General features: G+C 44.6%; 1 protein-coding gene across 7 annotated transcripts in view; it reads left to right on the forward strand.

Annotated features, from left to right (window-relative positions):
• The first annotated feature begins 727 nt into the window (after nucleotides 1-727).
• Nucleotides 728-18,791, forward strand: part of ANXA5 (annexin A5) — a 43,131-nt gene continuing 25,067 nt past the window's right edge. The window contains exons 1-3 of one of the 7 annotated variants that reach the window (XM_046940311.1): nucleotides 3,246-3,362; nucleotides 3,736-4,034; nucleotides 17,102-17,185. The gene's annotated coding sequence lies outside the window, so the exon portion shown is untranslated. Of the gene's footprint in view, nucleotides 782-3,245; nucleotides 3,363-3,735; nucleotides 4,035-11,725; nucleotides 11,928-11,999; nucleotides 12,093-14,875; nucleotides 14,961-17,101; nucleotides 17,186-18,791 lie in introns of those variants that run through there. The other 6 variants (XM_046940312.1, NM_001397312.1, NM_001397311.1 and 3 more) reach the window with 6 other exon arrangements.

An 18,791-nucleotide genomic window follows, 5' to 3' on the forward strand; every position in this document is an offset into this window, starting at 1 on the left:
GCCGAAATTGTTAGAGCCAGCTTGGAAGGCTCTGAACACATAAAAATCAGTCTGCATTAGGATTTCAGTGTTGTTCAAGATTTTAGAAGCATCTTCACATTCAGAGGAGTCTGACACTTCTTTATACCGAATCTGAATGGGAGCAATTTTTGATCATTTTGGAAAATAACAAATGTCTGTGAAGTAGAAGCTATTGCATACTTTCATGTGGAGTAGGCAAAAATCAATTTAACTGGTTTTAAAATGAGCACTTGCTCATAACCTGATCTCGAATATTGCTTGCCAGAAACATTGGGTTAAGCACTGCATTCTTAGCTTCAACGGGATAAATAACAAGGAGAACGACTATTGATTTGGATTTTATTTTCCTATGGGAAAAGAAGAGAAAATGATATTATGTGATCTTACCCACATATCAACACTCGCTCAACACAGAGGAAATCCACTTCTGAAAACATCATAGGTCACAGCTGATCTGTGAGAGATATTTAACAATACCTAGGGCCGTTTTTCTCTTTGGAAACCTGGATTATTTTAAATAATTAAGTTCAGTGCTGTGCTACTGTATGGGAACTGTTGAATCACGGCCTGAACCTCTGATTGATCACCTGAGGCGAGTACTGAGTCAGCCACAGGTGAAGGCAATTCAGCTGTGTGATTGGAAAGGGTGGAGCGTGGCTGCACCTCTCCCTGACCCCATTTAAGGGCTGACTGCCTCTGAGGAAGGATCTCTTTCTGGAGATTACTCTTCTTGGAGGTTTTTTGTGAGCCTATGATACAGGTGCGTACTTTCCATTTGTTTCAGATTATCCCTTTCCAATATGATAATCTTTCTAGCTTTACAATCTGTGGATGCTAATCTGACCATGCTATTCTGTATATTTATTGATTATGTAGCACTATTCTAAATATTTGTTGACTATACAGCTACCCTTCTCATAATCCACAGTACTTTCAGGTTGGAGTGCCGCATCATACTGCTGTTGCTGGTGTGCTGTTGGAGTATCTGTAAGGTGCTCAGATACCTCAGCCTGAATTTCTGCTGCCTACTAATGGAATGTGCCCACCTTTGTAGCTCCAACCAACCAGTCCCAGATTGTCCACACTGCTGCTGTGACTCAGACTGTTAACTGAACGAATAGGTGTGTTGGTTACAAATGCACGAGGGAAATCTCACTATGTTCTTGCTGCATTGCCAGCTGTAACCAGGCTAGAACAGTGTGCCTTGATGCAATTACAGGAGAGGTGCTATCTGTTCCAGTTTAAGTGGGCTAAATAATAAACAAGCAAGTTAAACCATTAAATAAAAACTGATTTTTTTTTTCTAATTAGTTCTCGTGCTTATTCAGCTTCCCTCATCTGTTACAATCCAGAAATTAATCTTGGTCACGTGTTTACTTGAAGCACTGAAAGTCATTGCTTTGCTTTGCTTATCGAGTCACAACAGCTTTCTGTTGTTCGGTCTGGACAGCCTGTTCTGACAGTAATCAATCTTTACACTGAAGTCACAAAATGATAGGATAACCCAAGTTGGAAGGGACCCATAAGGATCATTGAATCCCATACCTGGCTCCACATGAGACCAGCCTAAATCCTTCTCTTAAACCAGAAGATATGTTTTTGAAGCTGTGTGAATATGCCTCTGCTATTTACAAATGTATCTTAAAGCATGGTCGTTACTGAAGTGTAAAAGGATGTTTCAGAGCCTGCTGTGTATCGCAGCCACCTGGAAGGCATTGTATCACCAGTGTCTGTCATACAGGGGCTCTCGTTGGCCTGACCAAATGGTCTGTGCATGTTAAATACAAGTATTAGTTCTGCCCTATTTCCCAAAGATGCTGATTCTCAGTTCCTTGTGAAGAAATGCTGATAAGAAAATAGTGATTCCAGTAGTTTGGTTTCTCACTGATAATACAAGCAAAAAGGGAGGGTTTGGATTATTGAGACTGGGATGTGTGAGCACGGGGCAATGATGGGTGCTGGTGGCTCTCCCTGTTTCACCAGGTAGTATTTGTTACAGTGTTGATGATGTTAGAATGGAGTTTTGCTACTTCAAGAGAAGGTGAATAATCGTTTTCCCAAATTGCTTTGAGCTGTTTATTAACCATTGTTATTAACTATAGTGACAAAAGGCCGATGGGGAATTGAGTGTAAAATGGTAACTCAGTGCAAGGTTACCTGACTGGTTCTAACTTACACTGATGCCACACGCGTATTGAAGACTCCAGGATGCCTTATGAAGTAGAATTCATGCATTTATTTTACATCTCACTTCAGGAACTCACACCCTGACAAAGCATAGAATATACACAGCAGTGCCCGCATTCACGCCGTTAATTGGCAGTTCTGATTGTTGTGAATCCACACAAGTGTGGTGGATGTGACATCAGCTGTGTAAGCAAGCAGACAGATGGTGCCCAAAATGTGCACAGAGAGTTTCCTCTGAGGAAACACTCTCCTCCCTAGGGGAGCCGGTGCCACATGCGAGGGCCACCTGAGCCGCTCGGCACCAAGGCTGGCAGTCTTCAGGCTGTGTGCAGGCAGGGAGGGGAATGGTGGAGGTGCCAGCTGAGGCCGTGCTGCAGCAGCTCCTCAGTGACTTGTGCTGGGCAGCTCCTGCACTCCTCTTGGACCTAAGTGCTGCGTCCTCGGCTCTGGGGGCTGCACCTTTGCCGCCTGACTGACACGTAGTAGTGATACAGTGCAGCAAAAAAAAACAGCTGAGGTTGTTCTCTTTTTTGAATTAGGAGTTAGGATGAGGCCGTTACAATTGTACCAGTCATCAAAACCAGCACAGAGCAGTCAAAATTCAGAGGAACATTTCTATTTCTGTGGCAGTGCTTTTGCTCCTGGCCCGGTTGCTGCCTCTTACACGACGTCTTCAAGGAGAGAGGTCTTCAGATACTGAGCAAGTTCGGAGCCGGGGGGGCTCAGCGCGCCTGGGACGCTCGGCCTGGCAGCGGGCCCCTGTGGTACTCCCAGAGCAGGCAGCGAGCGTCGCTCCCGCAACGGACCCCGTGGCGCAGCCCGCAACGCCGGGCCGCCCGCTGGCTACGGGACCCCGCCGGCAGCCCCTCTCCGCCCAGGGGAGGAGGCTCCGGGCGCGGGCAGCCGAGCGGCGATCAGCCCCCGGCCCGCCGAGCCGAGCCACGGGCGGCATGGAGCGAGAGCTCGACCTGCTGCTCTACCTGGCGCTCTTCTTCCTCCTCCTCCTCCTGCTGCTGCTGCTGCTCTGCCTGCTCATCCGGCAGCTGCGGAGCTGGCCGCGCGGCGCTCCCTCAGCCCCGCCGCCTCGCAGCCCTCGGGCGGGCGCCGGCAGCCGCCGCCGTGAGCCGCGGGAGCCGCCCGCCGCCGCCGCGCAGGTGAGTCCGGGGCTCCGCGGCGTTCCTCTCGGCCGGAGCTGCCCGCCGCCCCCTGTCCCCGCCGTTCCCTCTCCCCGCACGCGCGCTGCCGGCCGCGAACTTCCTCCGCTGAAACTCTGCCCGCCGGTCCACGGCTGAAGCGGCTTCGGCTGCGGGAGAAATCGAGGGGGAATACGGTGGGCGAGCTTGGCCCGGTGCCGTTACTCCGTAACAAAGTATCAGAGAAATCCCTTCCGACCCTGTTTGCGGAAGGGATTATTTAGGCTCTGCTTTGGAGAACTGAGATCTGAATGTAACCTGATTCGGGCTTTTAAAAAATGCAGTGTTTTCCTGCGCGCTCGTGTTTTTAGGACTTCTTATTTTTCTTTGACAGCGTCTAACCCAGCTGTCCTCCAGCTGTTCCGCAGGACTTACTCCTCACAAGCGACCAAAACGCTAAGCCGGTGTGGCCCCTAGGAGGGGACAGCCCCAACACCATCCCACCGCTCACCTCTGCCCGAGCCCCCCGCCTCGTAGCTGCTCTTATGGGCGCTGCTCCACGGCCACAGGTGGGCAGTTTTGCTCTTTGAGGAGGGGGGCACATGTAGAAGTTAAGGCGAGGTGCCAACAGCTGCGCAGTGAGCTTGGCAGAAGAAAATACGCTAATTACTGTAGAGCCAGCGTTCTGTTCAGGTGCGTAGGTTTTATTTTGGACTTCTGTTAGGTCACGTTAGGTGGCAGTGGGGTGTTTTCTGCAGGGCACAATGCTGCTGATTCGAACAGGATGCTCTTGTTCACACTTGCTGTGCATTCCTCTTGTGCGTGGTGGCATGCTGTGAAGACAAGGCTACTGCTGGAGGCTGCAGCACCTATGCCACATTACGTGATTTGGACCTCTCCTCGACTCCCCTCTGTCCGTGTATCCTTCCACTTCTTTTTCTGGGCACTGCTGGGTGGTTTGGCATGGAAATCTCTGGCGTGTGGCCCCCGTGGCCATGAGCTAAAGCAGCCTGGGGGAAAGAACCTGGTGAGGGTGCAGATATGATGGTAAAAGCAAGAGGGAGAGGCCATCCTCCGGTCTGCGGTGGCTTTGCTCTTATTCCATCTGGCCCTGGCTCTTCACTTCAGGCTTTTGAAATTATCACACAGTCTGTGCTGCGTGTCAGTCTCTTAATTGCATCATTTTGGACCCCATCATCTTCTGAACAGCATGCAGTACTGTTAGATGTGGGCTTTGGAAGATTTTATCTAGAGGGCATTTTATCTAGAGGCTTGAATTTGGTGCCATCCTTCCTCACACCCCTCAGGTCAGTCTGGTTTGTGCAGGTTTTCCCTATGTGTGACCAGACAAGCTCTTGTCTGTAAGGTTTTCATCTTCTTTCTCTGTGAATATGTTGGAGATGACTTTGGCCTCATGTCAAGGATTAGAAAGTGGCTAATGGTTTTGCTCGATTAGTATAAATAACCATAAAACTGTAGGACATATACTTCCTGAGCACAAAGAGATTACTTTTTATCTAGCTGACTTTGCAGAGGAATAACCCTGAACTATTTCAAATAATGCAAATGATTGGGCCACTTTTCAGGATCGAAATCACAGCATGATAGGGGTTGGAAGGGACCAATAAAGGCCATCTGGTCCATCTCCCCTGTAATGAACAGGGACACCTACAGCTACATCAGATGCTCAGAGCCCCATCCAGCCTGACCTTGAGGTATCTCCAGGGATGGGGCATCCACCACCTCTCTGGGCATTCTGTGCCAGTACCTCACCACCCTTACTGTAAAAAACTTCCTTATATCCAACCTAAATCTCCCTTCTTTTAGTTTGAAACCTTTTCCTATTGCTTTATTATCTAGTCCAACCCCCACTTTTAATAACTTGGTTTGCAGAAGCTCTTCATTAGTTGCATCTCACAAAATAGAGATAATCTTTTAATTACTCTGCACAAGTGTAACAGACAACACGCAGGCTGTTACATTTATTTGCATATAGGAAACTTACAGATGGTGTTTCTCTGACACGTATTTTACACCGATGTAAAAAAGTATGTGGGGTTATTTGGTTAAACATTTGGAAGTCAGAGGATTAACAGATCTTTGTTTTGTTTTGGTATTAGTATGGCATCTCAAATGTCCTAATTTCACAGATAGCTGCAGTGTAGGAATAAATACTCCAAACATCCCTCATAGGTAACATGAGCGCTCCTTGAGAGTCATCTCCGTATTTCAATCCTGTTGCTTACAGCATAACTTGGAAGGATATCCAGGCATCCAAGGAATTTGTTTGGTATCATGCACACAATTGATATCAAATGCATCCACTGTTCAAATGGGTTTCCATTTCTTGATATGGACTTCAGATGCAGACATGGAGACAACACCTTTCCATCAGCGCTAGGGACACAGGGCAGAAAGGTGAAGGGATGAGGCCCAGATCCTCTGTGATAAAGACATAGCTGATAATTTCTCTGTCCAAATGAAGATTGACGCTGCTAATAGTCCCATGTTCTTTTACTGAGAGAAGAGAAAAGGTTCAATTCCTGTACAGAGTGCCTTTTCCACTGTCCGGAGCTCTTATTGGACATATCTATACATCCAATGTCCAACTTCACAACAAAGGATGTGTCTTTTTTTTTTCTTTTTTAACTCAGAGCTGTCAGAAGTAAGTCAAAGACTTTAAAAATACTGTCAGATGAATCATCTTTGGGGATGTAAATAAACTGCAGGATGAGACAAAACACAAGATACGGTCATAAGCAGTAAATTAATCATGGGTTTGCAAAGCATCTGAAGTGTCCTGTGTGTTGCTATACTGCACACACCTAGCTGTCCTGTTGTGGGGATGGCTACAGCTCCTTTTTATTCAGCCCTGATGTGCCAGGCATTATCTGGATGCCCCATAATGAGGCTGTTGTTGACTACTGGAGGGAATTCAGATGAAGAGTGTTTCAGGAATTTTGAAGGAAAAATTAAAGTAGTTAAAAATGTCTGCTTTTAGAAGCTGGTGGCTAAAGAGGAACATGATTGTCCATAAACACTGGAAAGAAACCCTGAGGCAGACAGCATAATCTGTAACTAGGCATAACAGCACAGAGTGCAGAGACTAGCAACACTAATAGCGGGAGAATATACTTGATGGTGAAATGGGTTGCATCAAGAAATTATCTCCCAAGGAAAACACAAAGTGTTCACCATTTGTGTGTTGAAAACTGGTGTACAAGAGGGAATCAGCCTGTGTTTGATGAAGATGTGCTAACTACAGAGTCAGCTGCTCTTACATCTTTAGATTATAGGATACAAAGACTCAGTGGACCAAGTCTCTTCTGGTGGAGCCTGAAGATTTACAGCAGAAAAGTCCTTCTTCTGGGAAATTCATAAATCCTTTAAAATGAGTAGAATAACCTATTTCTTTTCAGATGTTTAATTTGGCACGGGTATTTTCATATTGATGAATAGCACAGCTCTACTCACAGCCACAGCTGTGCAAGACCCGTGAAGCAGCTTTAATTTCTCAGCATTCCCAAGAAACTCATTATTCTTTTGCTTCCCTTCAGATATCATTGCATCTCTCAAGTTTTACTTTGGAAATGTACCCCTTTGGAGGGCTATCAAAACTGCAGTCATTTAAGAGATGTGTTGAGGGGCGTTGGTGGGACTTGAGCCAGATGGTTTTTCTGTTCAGGCATGCTGGCACATCTGAACTGCTCCTGTGACTTGTGTCGTGCTCAGGAGACACAGTGCTGGTTCAAGAATCCAGGCTCTTGGGCTCAGGTGGGTGGATAGAAACCTACTTCCACTTTCAGGGAATGTCTAGATCCCGTGATGCAAACAGGAACTTCGAAAAGGAAGAGTGTAGTCAATCAAGGTTTTGTGGCCGCATCTTACTGGGAAGACTTGATCCAGTTTGCAGGTATCTGGAAAGGACTGAGTGCAGAATGATTTAAATACAGAATATGATGGACCATAAAATTTAGGCTTACTGGATTATTTTGTTTTATTGTTAGACTGATTTGTTAGCTTCCTTCACAATAATGGCCAGAAATTTTAGAAAATAGGCAATGCTACTTGAAGTAGTTAGAAAAAAAAATCACTGCCTGTGTCCCACATCCTGTTTGATGCTTTGAATTGGTCTCATCCAAAGGTCTTTCTCTCATCTGAGGATCTTCTAGCTTTGTATGATCCCAGACTGTGTCTGGCCCAGGACATGAGTGTCCCCTGCTGAAGGTGGAACCTTGCATATGCTGAGGTAGCATGAGGTGCTGCGCTGGGATGTGGGATGCCTGCCGTGTGTGCCATGCCTGCAGTGCTGGGAAGCCATTCTCTTCTAGTACCTTTGCAGTCACATAAAGGCAGCTGGAGGATCTTCTGAGGGTGCAGACAGTCCTTCAAATCACAGTAATCAAAAGCCATGAACCTTATTATGGTTTGTTAAACTGGAGCTCTATTTAGTGTAAGGCAGTGTTGACTCACTGAGGTGGTATGTCGGTGTTACTCATAGTCTTAAGTATCTACTTTCCATTTTTAACTTAGATTTTACTGTGTTCCCTTTCCAGATGAAGTGAGCCTTCACTTGGGCATCCATACAGATTATACGTCCCTATCAGCTGTTTCTTTATCAGTGCTATCGAGGTATCAGAATTCAGTAATCTATATTCCTGATGATAGAGTATAAATTCTAATTTTGCAGAAGTACAGTGTTAGTATTTGTAGAAAACTTACAAGGAAGCATGCCAGCCATATCAAAACTCTCACAAGCGATCCATAAGAGACAATACGTGGAGATAAAAAAGAAGGACAACTGTAATGCCAGAAATCCATGCATTCCATGGCTTGGCTGCAATATCAGCTCATATTGATCTAGAAAGCATGGGATGATTTAGATTTATTTTCCTTATCTCCAAGTCCCTGCAGAAAAAAAAGAAAATGACCCATTGTTTCCAACCTTAAAACTGTCTCCTTTTAATAGTGTTTTGAGTACACAGTTAATGACACAAAAACACAGTTTGTATTATCTAAGTGACTTCTGTAGCTGCTGGTTTGAAGCAAGTGATGGACGTAAATTGAAAACCAGGCCTGGAACCCATACACACATGCTGCTGTTTCTGTTGCATGTGATTAGCAGCAGAGAATTTCAACCGTATCAGGAGAAGAGGTGGGAAGGAGACAGAGTTGTTTTTCTAAAGGTCGGCAGTATCTGCAAGCTGCACTGTGTCTGGTTGGTGGTGTGTGCCTTATTAATATTTATGCCGCATTAAGGAGATGTTAAGAAGCAACTCTTTGTCTTAACTAATGGTAATGAAATGTTCAGAGGTATCCATTCCTTCACAAGAGATCAGCTATCTCTGCTGGAACGGGTTTTGCTGCTGCCTTGATTGATTGCTGAAGATGAGTTGAGCTGTTCTGTTCTGCAGGAAAGGTTTGCTGGCATATACTTCTCCTCTTCGGTTTTCTCTTTCTTTGAGGTGATTGATGTACTCAAACCAGTCCTTTCCACATGATACAAATGCCATGTAAGTTCAGACATGAGATGAAAACTTAATATTCTCCTGTCAAAACTGAAAAAGCCCAGCTCTGATGTTGGTATTATGCCTTGCTGACTCGGTGATAGTGCAGGCTGCTCCTGCAAGCCCTGTGAGGTGCTGCTGGCAGACCTGGCCAAAAGGAGCTGCGTGGGGAGGGGGAGGCAGGCTGGGGGCAGTAGGGAGTGGAACACAGCACGTGGAAGGGAAGCTGACTTCTTTAGCTTATTGCACAAGAGGGTGGAAACCAAGGAAGTAAAAGCAGTGGGACAGCTATTGGGATGGGTTCATGGAGTGGGTTGAGAGCTGGGTGTTGGTGGGCTTTGCTTGCTGGCCTGGGCAGTAGTGATGCCCTCTAGAGTGTCTTGGAGTGCGTGCACTGAGAGGAGCAGGTGAGATGGAGGGAGCCCGGGGCAGAGGAGCTGAAGAGGAGATCCAGGAAAAGCAGATGGAATATACACAGATTTACAATGCTTGGTTTTGGGTATATAGTAAAAGCGGAGGCCCTAGATTGTGAGGTACCTCTGTGGAAGGAAGGGAAATGTGTCTGTGGGATATGCGGCTGCTTCAGCCAAACAGTTTCCAGGAAAATAGTGATGCTTTACAAAGTGCTAGATCATGAGGCCTCTTTTGCTCCTGTATATAACATCTGGGCATGAGGCAGACCCCGGGGCCGCACAGAAGACTTGCAGCCTTGCTCTTCAGCTTCAGACCCTCCAAGAGGAATTGGCCGCCTTGTGCTGGGCCAACATCCCTGTGCATAGCAGGAGGAGCTGAACCAGTGCACAAGTTGCTGCCTAGCAGTGAGGTATGAAGGGGTCTGTTAATGAGCTGCCCAGCACTTCTATAGAACTTTCAGTGTCCACACAGAGGTTTTCTGTCTGGCTGTGAGCGCAGCTTAGCACCCAGTAAGGGTGCTTAGCACACCATATGGCATGTCTTGCCTTATAGGGAGGTGAACCCTTGTACTCTTTCTTCCTTGATTTTAGAGCAAGCCTTCGTGGTCTTTTTATAAGTCCCTAATGAAATGATCTTGGCAAGAGTGACTTATGGCAATTTGTCAGAAGCTGAAATGATGTAACCTACTTCTGTGTCAAAATGCACAATACGGTTAAAATAGAAGCCTTTAAACTTTCTAACTCTGACTTGATGAAGTCAGACCTTGCTGGAGACCTGTGTGTGTGTGTGTTGCCCTGATTCAGACGTGAAATCACTGAAGACTCTTCAGCTGTCAGAAGATTATGGATATTCAGGAGAGGAGTTAGAGGTCCACAATAAATGATTGCATAAAGAATAAGCATGGTGGAAAAGATGATTCATCACTGCTCTATACCAGTCCTATATTCACATAATTTGTTCAAACTCAGCTGAATTCAATCACCGCGTACAACGCTAAAGCTGGGAGGGAAATATGCTGCACCTGGCCCGTGTGTGCCCTCTCCTGAGGGCAGTGTTTGGCCCAACCCCACTGCCCTAATTCCTCAGATGGGAAGCAGAGGCCCAACTGGCTCTGAGAATGCAGAAAGTCAGGGTTACTGGTAGGGATACAAGGCAGGTGGGTGGTGGGCTTATGTGCCTTCCAGGCTGTAGGAGGTGGCTTGAGCTGACCTGCCTGCCTCGAGCCATATTGCTGGCTGAGGCCAAGATACTGGAGCCAGGTCTGTGAAGAGGCTGCTTAAACACTGGTCAGAAACCCAGGAGACTGCCTGGAGTGCATTACAGGGACAGATGAACTAAGTTTCTGATTTGGACTTCAGGACAGGGGAGACCCAGCATTTTTTTCCTCTGTTGCTGCTTGAAAGATGGGTAAAACTGTCTGGAGAAGGGAGTGTTGGCCATGGCATGGGTTTGTTTTGCCACGTGGGTGGCTGGTTCCTAGGGGACGTGTTGAGCAGACATGCTTGATGAACCCACAGAAGTTTCCCTCCTTTGATAGCAAGTTACTAGCTTATGCTGATAGTGCTAAGCCCCCAAATAAATTCCCTTTCAACCTCCTGTTTTTGCTGCCAGCCTCACAACAGTCCATAATGTTAGGCTCCATAGAAATCAGAAGGTGGCAGTGTTTCAGAAGGTGAAAGATCTCAAGCATAAACAAGTACCCATGTCAGGGGCAGAGCCACTTGACGTGAGGAGATATGGAACAAACTGATCTGCTTGCTTGTCTCAGCTTGCACTCCTGAGAAATGAAACATTGCTTGTGAGCTTCCATAGGAAACATATCAGCTTTTAAAGTAAATGAATAATTCTGTAACTGCCATGTTAACTTAAGGAGAAATTACATTCAAATTAGTCTTTTTAAGTCTGGTATCTTCGGTTTAGTCCAGTTCTTTGAGGATATTCAGTGCATGACCTGATTTCTCATTGACTGCTTGGAAGCTGTTTTCCTTGATGTTTTTTATGAATATCAAAGTTAAAAAGCTTTGCCTGACTGAAATCTGCGTCGTCTATACAGAGTTCACTGTCATGAAAATCCTTTCCCCATCTGCTGTCCTCTGAGGAGGAAGTTATTTGAATGTTAGGAAGTACTGAAAATGTACCCATTGCTAGTGCAGCAGGATAAACCCAAAGGCTTTTATGAATTGCAATGGTTTTAGTTGTAACCTGCTCTGAAGTAACCAGGCTTATCTACAGGCTTTACTGTTTTCTCCTTGTTTACTCATCCTTTTCCTCACTGCTGTAGGATTTGCTAGTGTATTGTTTCTCTGGCACGAAACCTAACTCCTCGGTGTGTAACGTAACAGGACTTTGCATGCAAGTTTAGATCTTAAGGACTGATGACAAAGAACCCAAAACCACAGGACCTTTCATTATTTTTTTTCTCCATTTACTGTGCTGTGTTTGTCTCAGGCCCACTTCCAGCTCAGAAGTCAGCTTTCCCGATTCAAATACAAACTGTTTGCTCGAGATGATCTACCAGAGCGTTTTACTTAGCAATTACTATCAGGATCCTGCTGATGGCTTCATACTGAAAAGATCAGAGCTAGCGGAGGGCCTGCCTACAGCTGTTGGGAGTCAGCAAAAGTGCTGTGGGATCAAACGCCAGCACGATGTGGGGATGGTGAAGGTAAACAACCCTTTTCTTTCCACTCAGTGCCAGAGTTAGCAGCTTTAACTTCCTACAAGTGACATCAGAATCACATTTCTGAGTGCGGATCCATTACACAGACGATGGCTGAATGGCACAGGTCTTCTCTGTTTTTAGAAGGGACGGGGCACAGGGAAACAACTAGTAAGTGTATGGTGAAAGAAAAACCCATTGAATATCTAACTGTTTGCATGGATGCTATTTTTTTGTTTTTCTTTTAATTATTCTGAAAGGGAAATTGTATGCACTCCTGGAATAACATTTTGCCCTAATGCAGCATTTTAGAGGACTCTTGCATATCATCAGTGTTATTCCTCTACTTCATCACAGACTTAACTTGTGCTTAGAAGTGTTTGGATAGTTTCATCTCTGTAGTTTCACTTCGCGGGCGTTGCCACTAGATGTCCCATTTTCTATACACTTTTTGCTGCTTTAAAGTCACTTCTGCTCTTTGGCATACGGGAAGGTGATTTCAGCATGTCAGTATTTGCATTATTCATATTTTCACTTCCCCTTTGACTATCACTGCAGCTATTTTTGCATAAAATCGTTGCCAAGAGTGATTTAACAGTTTAACAAGCTTAGTGCAGGGGCTGGGAATGGGAATGAGGGTCTGACATAAAATGCAGGCATCCTTCTCTGTCACCATACAGCGCACGGTAACTTGTTTGTGAATTACTGTCCAGCAGTGCTGCTATACTGGGATATGTATTTTAGTGAAATCCTTGCACAAAACTCATTCCTTCTGCTCTGTGGCTACTAATAGTGGCAAGTATGCAGCATAAACTACTTGTTTGTTGGTTCCTTTAAAAATAAAAATAAATCCCAAAGAAAGATTTGAGTCAAAGCTATACGTGAATTATGCTGTTTGTTGCATCTGTGTGCAGGTCCGAGCAGCGGGTTTGTGCCTCAGAAGTCTTTGAGTTGCACTGCAAAACACAGCCAGGGCACATGCAGATGGTGATATTCACCATTCTCTCTGTGCAGATTATATGCACTTTGGCTCCAGAACTACATGTTGACAGCCAATGTGGATTCTGGCCTCTGGATCCCAGAGGTCTGTTTCATGGTTCTCTTGCTATCAGTCTCTGAACGTTTGTCCTGAGCCTCCTTGCGGTGTGTGCGGAAGCACCTCTGTAGCACGGAGCTGCATTGGGGATTCCTTCTATTAATGACTGTGCAGATGGCAGCTGGTGTTGCTGTGACTTCTGCATGTTTGCTGGCTTCTTCCTGTGGTTAGAGGCATAGCAGCTGCTCTCCATTTCCAGGATGTACGGCCTCTGCTCATCCTCTCTGAACGGCTGCCCCCTAAAGCAAGAAATGTAGTAAGGTGAAAGCTCACAACTGGAAAGAGAAGTCCTAATTAGCCACAAATATCTGTTTATTTTGGCTGGAGGAAAGAGGTAATTTATGTCTGCAGCTGTGTCCAGCAGATAATATACCAAACTTATTGGTATTATTAAGAGTAAAATACATCTGCTCCTGTTCATTAGTCTGAATGCTTCAACCAGGTGTGAACACACCACCTTTTTCAAAAGCTCACAGTGTAACTTTCCCAGATATACAGATGTTACATCCTCTCACTAGAGAAAGTCAGGCACGCTGCTGTTCATTAATTACTGCAGCCGCTTCTGGTGATAGCACTTAATATGCATCTCTAGCTGTCTGTGACCTCTCCTTAATGTTCCTTGTGGCTGTGGGAGCACTTGATGTTCCACGCTAGGAGGTAGATGAGAAGTTAGGGAAAGAAAAGATGGAAGTAAGCTAAGTTCAAGAGAACTGATAGAAGCTCCTTAGGACAATAGTGCCTCCTGATAAAACCACTGGGTCATCGAGTGATGTTGGCTGCATGCAGACCAAAACTGAAGCACTGAGTTCTGATAAATAATACCTTGGAAGACTGAGATCAACACGTTTTAGAAATGAAATAACAGGCTGAAGAGAAAGCAAGTCAATGTGGGCTTTGTTTGGTTTTGCCTCCAGACCTAATGGCTCATAATTGAAGTAAAATTTTGTGGGCCTGATTTTGCTCTTATTTACGGGAGTCAGTTTGTGCTGCTTCAAGGGAGAATGCCATGCAGAGGTGGGAGGGTGTTTCTTATCCTGGCACCTTTAAAATAATTTATGGCTTCTTTTTCTTTGTCAGAGAATATGTAAGCTAAGGAGGCTGTTCTCAGTAACAGAGGCCCTTCAGCAGTGTAAAGAAAGAACAGAGCAGTGCAAGTCAGTGGCTCATGACCTGAAACCTGGCTTCAGTTACCTGTCACCAGCTGTGGCCATAGCAAAACCACTGATACTGAGCTTACCTTTATTCTTCCTGTGAAAATGGAGATTAGTGCTGCTGATAAGAAGTGTTGTGCAGAACAACCAGAAATACAGCAGTACAACCAAAGCACCCGAGTCCTTTTCTCTCACTTGGCTGGAGACAGGTCCATGCTCCCAGCCATCAGGGAGGGAAGTTCTGCTTCCTGGGGAGAAGCAGGTAGCCTGGAGTGCAAAGCTTGCCTTGGGGTAGTGCTGTAGAGCTGTCCTAGTAATGAACGTAAGGGCCTGAGACAAGTGTTGGAGCCTGGCTCAAGTGGTTTCTTTATTTGAATTTAGATTATTACATATGTGATGTCCTTGTGATATATCTTTATATAAAGATAACCTCAAAGAAATCTGCACCTCGTCTGCCTAAAAGAAAATGAAACATTTTTTCCAGCAAGATGAATTCAGCTGGCTGATGCTATAATGGCTATTAGTACTCCTAGCTCCCATTAACCTTTTCATATTGTACTGGGTGTCCCAAGAGAAATCAAGAAGCTGTCAGAGCACTGCTCTGTAATGGGCTGCGGATTAAAAGTAATGATTCACTTACAGGATACTGTCTTTGCTGGAATGTAAACCAACGTGCAGTTCCCAAAGCAAGCCTCAGAGTGCTCTGAGAAAATAAATAAATGCATCTTCCTCTACTTCGTGCTCATAACCTGCCCTTCAGCAGCCCCTTGGTGCCAGCACATGCGGCATAAGGTAATTTTATAAACTTTCTGTCAGTATCAAATCAGAACCTTTTCACCCTGCCTGTCAATCGGTATCGACCTCCCTCCCTCTCAATTTACTCAGCCTCTGCCTCGTCCCTTCCACATTAGGTGCCCACGCTCACTATAAAGCTCACTTCATTTGTGCCAGCAACTGAGCAGTTTGCTGTGCTTGTGGAAGACTGGGGGGAGATGGGGCACTGAGAAATGGCACTCTTCCGGCTCCCGTTTTGAAGCAGAACTATTTCTCTTGTTAGCATTAATCACAGCACTAATATGAAATTGCTCTCTTTCCCCTCCCTTACCTTTCCTCTGAGCTGTGGTTCATCAAGCAATTTTTACTGTTTCCTTTCCAAAGAGATATTAAAATGTGAAAAGTATGCAAGATTCACCTTCGGTTATAATATCATAACAGAAGTGTGACTACAAGTGCTAGTGCCTGCTTCCTGAAATTTCCCAAGCCTGAAAATCTTCCCTGGTAAGGCTATTGCTCCTCAGTGCTTCTCCAATAGGCTTTTAAAATATTCCGCAATGGGATTTCTTTTTTCTTAAGAGAAGGTATTTTACCTGGGACACGGGCTGTCATGGGCCTTCCTGCATCATGTGAAAGTGGCTCTAATCTGATCACTGTGCTCTGATTGTTCGATACATCGAAGGACATTTTCCTTTTAGCAGCCATCTGACATATGGCAAAAGCAAACTTTCCTTTAACCCTTCAGTTTTCTTTTCTTTGTGTGTATGTTTCTGAGATGCTGTGCTGTGTATATCTCAGAAATGTTATCAGTAGCACAGTGATGTATGGTGCTTTTGGGCAGATGACACGTGGTGGAGGACTGCACTAATACAGCAAAACAAAAACCTTGAAGCTCTTGGTCTTCTTGCAGCCCAGCACCACGCTCTTCACAGCAACTGCGAGAGGCCATGCTTCTAAAAGTAACTGCTTTTGTGCTAACTTTTCATCCTCTAAGGCTTTCACCTTGTTCCTGGGAATAGTAAAAACACGAGCAAAGAAACAAACAAAACCTCTATGCAGATGCTACTAAATATTATAACCAGACTTTGAAAACTCTTTTCAGTCCCTCAGAATTCCCTTGCCAAGTTAATTATTTCACATACCTAGTGATTCTTTTATCTCGTCTCTGCTTCCCTCTCACAGCTATATTGCAGTTTTGAACTTTATACTGTGGTCAGTGCCCAAGGAAAATTTGCTTGTTTATTTATTTCGAATAAATATGTCTAGGCTGACTTTCACATCTGAATTTCATACAGAAGCCAGAAGGGTTACTGAGCTCATGCTTCTTTGGGTAGTGTTTTGCAGCCCTGCCTGCCGGCTCTTGACCCTTGGAAGTGTAGGTTACATTGAAGTGGTTGTTGGTTTTGTTTGTGTACTTGTTTTTCTTTAAGAAGACAACAGGGCAATTACTGGAGAACAAAAGGTGGCTTTTGAAGTCAGAATACAGTCATACAATCACAGTGACCAGCTGCCTCAAATCAACTTGAGACTGACGCTCTTTCAGCTGCCCACCCTGAAGCTGAGCACTTCTCTGGGGGGCAACAGAACCCATCTTCCTCCAATGGGGAATGGTCCCCATCATGGCCTTCTGTCCTTCTCTCCTGCCACCTCCTCTGCAGGAAGATGTTGTGAGTAAAGCAGGGTTTCAGATCAGCCACATACTCCACAGGTCCTCACCTCGTAGGAATGGAAGTGCACAGCAAGCAAGAGTTGTTGTGCTTTAATCATCTGATTTGTTGTTGTTGTTGCTTTTTGTGTTGTTTTGCATTAATATATAGCTTTTAAAATCCCCTTTCAAGAGCTTAAGTCCTGGAAGTGGTAGGCAGCACAGAAGCCAATGTGTCTCCAGAGCAAAAAACCGAATTCAGAATATATCCTTATGTTGATTCAATCCCATCTTTGCCTCCTGAAGAAATGTGAGGTTGCAAATGTAGTCTGTGCTTCTGAGGTTACTTTGGTTTTCAGGTTGCTGAACCAAAGCACGCTCCACCTCAGTGAGGTATTCCAGCATTTTTTGCACTTTGAAAGCATGATTTTGAGACGAACTCCAGAATTTCACTCTGTATGGATAAGACCCTTACTTTGAAGCACATTATTGTGATTGTTTTCTGTCATTCCAGGTGTTTACAGCTCTGTGCTAAGGAAGGATTGAAATTACCTTGTGCCAGGAGCAGCAGCACTGGGGAGCAGACTGCTACGTCCTGGTAAGTGGTTGAAGGAGGGGAAAAGACTGCTTTCACCTTATGTGTCTTTTGGTCATGTAAAAAATAAGACGAATCTTATTTGTTGTTTATAGGTGCATGTTATTTAATACTAGAACAGCAGCTAGGTTAAACACTTGCCCACAGTAGCCATAAATGTTCTAATGTTAGGAGTCACCATCTGTAACTCTTCCAGCCTGCCTTAATCTTTTTTTCTACCGAAGGTAATCAATGTGATTTGCATTCCCTTCTAGCTGTACGTTCATACCTTTATGTTCATTCTGGATTTGTTGATACGGCTATTTTCACCTTTGCATTCAAATCAACACAGAGTAAAATCCTGTAATTAGGAGAGTTTTTTGGAAATCTGCTCTTGGCAAATAGACTGGCAAATCATTAATAATTCTGTTGCAAAACTCCTCGATGCCCACTCACTCCATGAAGTTATGCAAATATTTACTTGCTTAATCAAATCTTGCTAACATTTTAGTTTTAACTGGAGAAGGTTTTATTCCTAACTTTATCTGCTGGCAACAAGGCACTCTTTTATGCTCAGTTTAACCTTTTCCACCATTGGAGTCCCAGTTCATCTTGCAGCATGCATTTCAGACCCCTCCAGAGAGGGGAAAGTGCTCTGTTCTTGCATCCAAGATTCTTTCTCCTGTTCTTCATGAATTTGAAAGCCAGAGGGTATCTTTGTTTGGTTGAACAGTACCTCATCTTTGCCTGCACACAGGACAGAACAACGAGGTACTTTGTGTAAGCTGCTCAAAGGTAGGAGAGATGAAAACGACCTCAAATACCTTGAAAAGAATGATGGTGAACTTCCTCCATGATATGTGAGAAGCAGAGCATACACAAAGACACTGCAGAACAATGTCTTAATTTGCTCCCAGATCCACAGCCTCCAACATGATGTTTATGGATGAAATGGAAGTAAAGGCATCTCATGCTATTTGATACTTTCCTCATATTTGGGAGCATAAATTAGTGAAGATATTAAATAAAGTATAGGAATCAAAAGACATATAATTAAAAAAAAATCTATCCTCCTAGCTCAGAATATATGAGAAAAGCTGGGAAGGAGTACCATCTTTTTCCTTTTTTTAACATGTATTATTGCAGGCATAACAGTTTTGCAACTCCTTCATTAGCCTAGCAGAAATTTGGTGTCATATTGCCTAGTCTAAGCCATGCTTGGTGTTGTGGAAAGCCAAGAATTCCAAGCGTGCATTGCAGCTCTGTGGGAGCCAGGAGGGGCTTGCTGCAGCACAGGGGTGGGAAGGAGAGCTGGGACTGCCGTCTTCCTGAGGTGGTGTGGTGACTTTCTAGCTGGTCAGATGCTATTGCTAAGTAACGTGTGAGACCAACATGCAACTTTTTCTAAATTATTTAAAGGCTGCCTTTATTACTTGTAAAGCTTAATAGATACAGTGTCTTTCACGACATAAATGTATCTGTGCATTTGCTGAAACAAAGGTATTACTAACCTATTTCAAAGTGAAGAGGACTAGAGCTTTGTTAGTTTCTAAATACCTGACTAATAGGTCAAATAATGCTGATAGAACCTTTCAAAAATTTCTCATTGCTCAATAGCTGCTCCTTATCG

The sequence above is a fragment of the Gallus gallus genome, chromosome 4 (genome assembly GCF_016699485.2).
Source record: "Gallus gallus isolate bGalGal1 chromosome 4, bGalGal1.mat.broiler.GRCg7b, whole genome shotgun sequence".
NCBI lineage: Eukaryota > Metazoa > Chordata > Aves > Galliformes > Phasianidae > Gallus > Gallus gallus.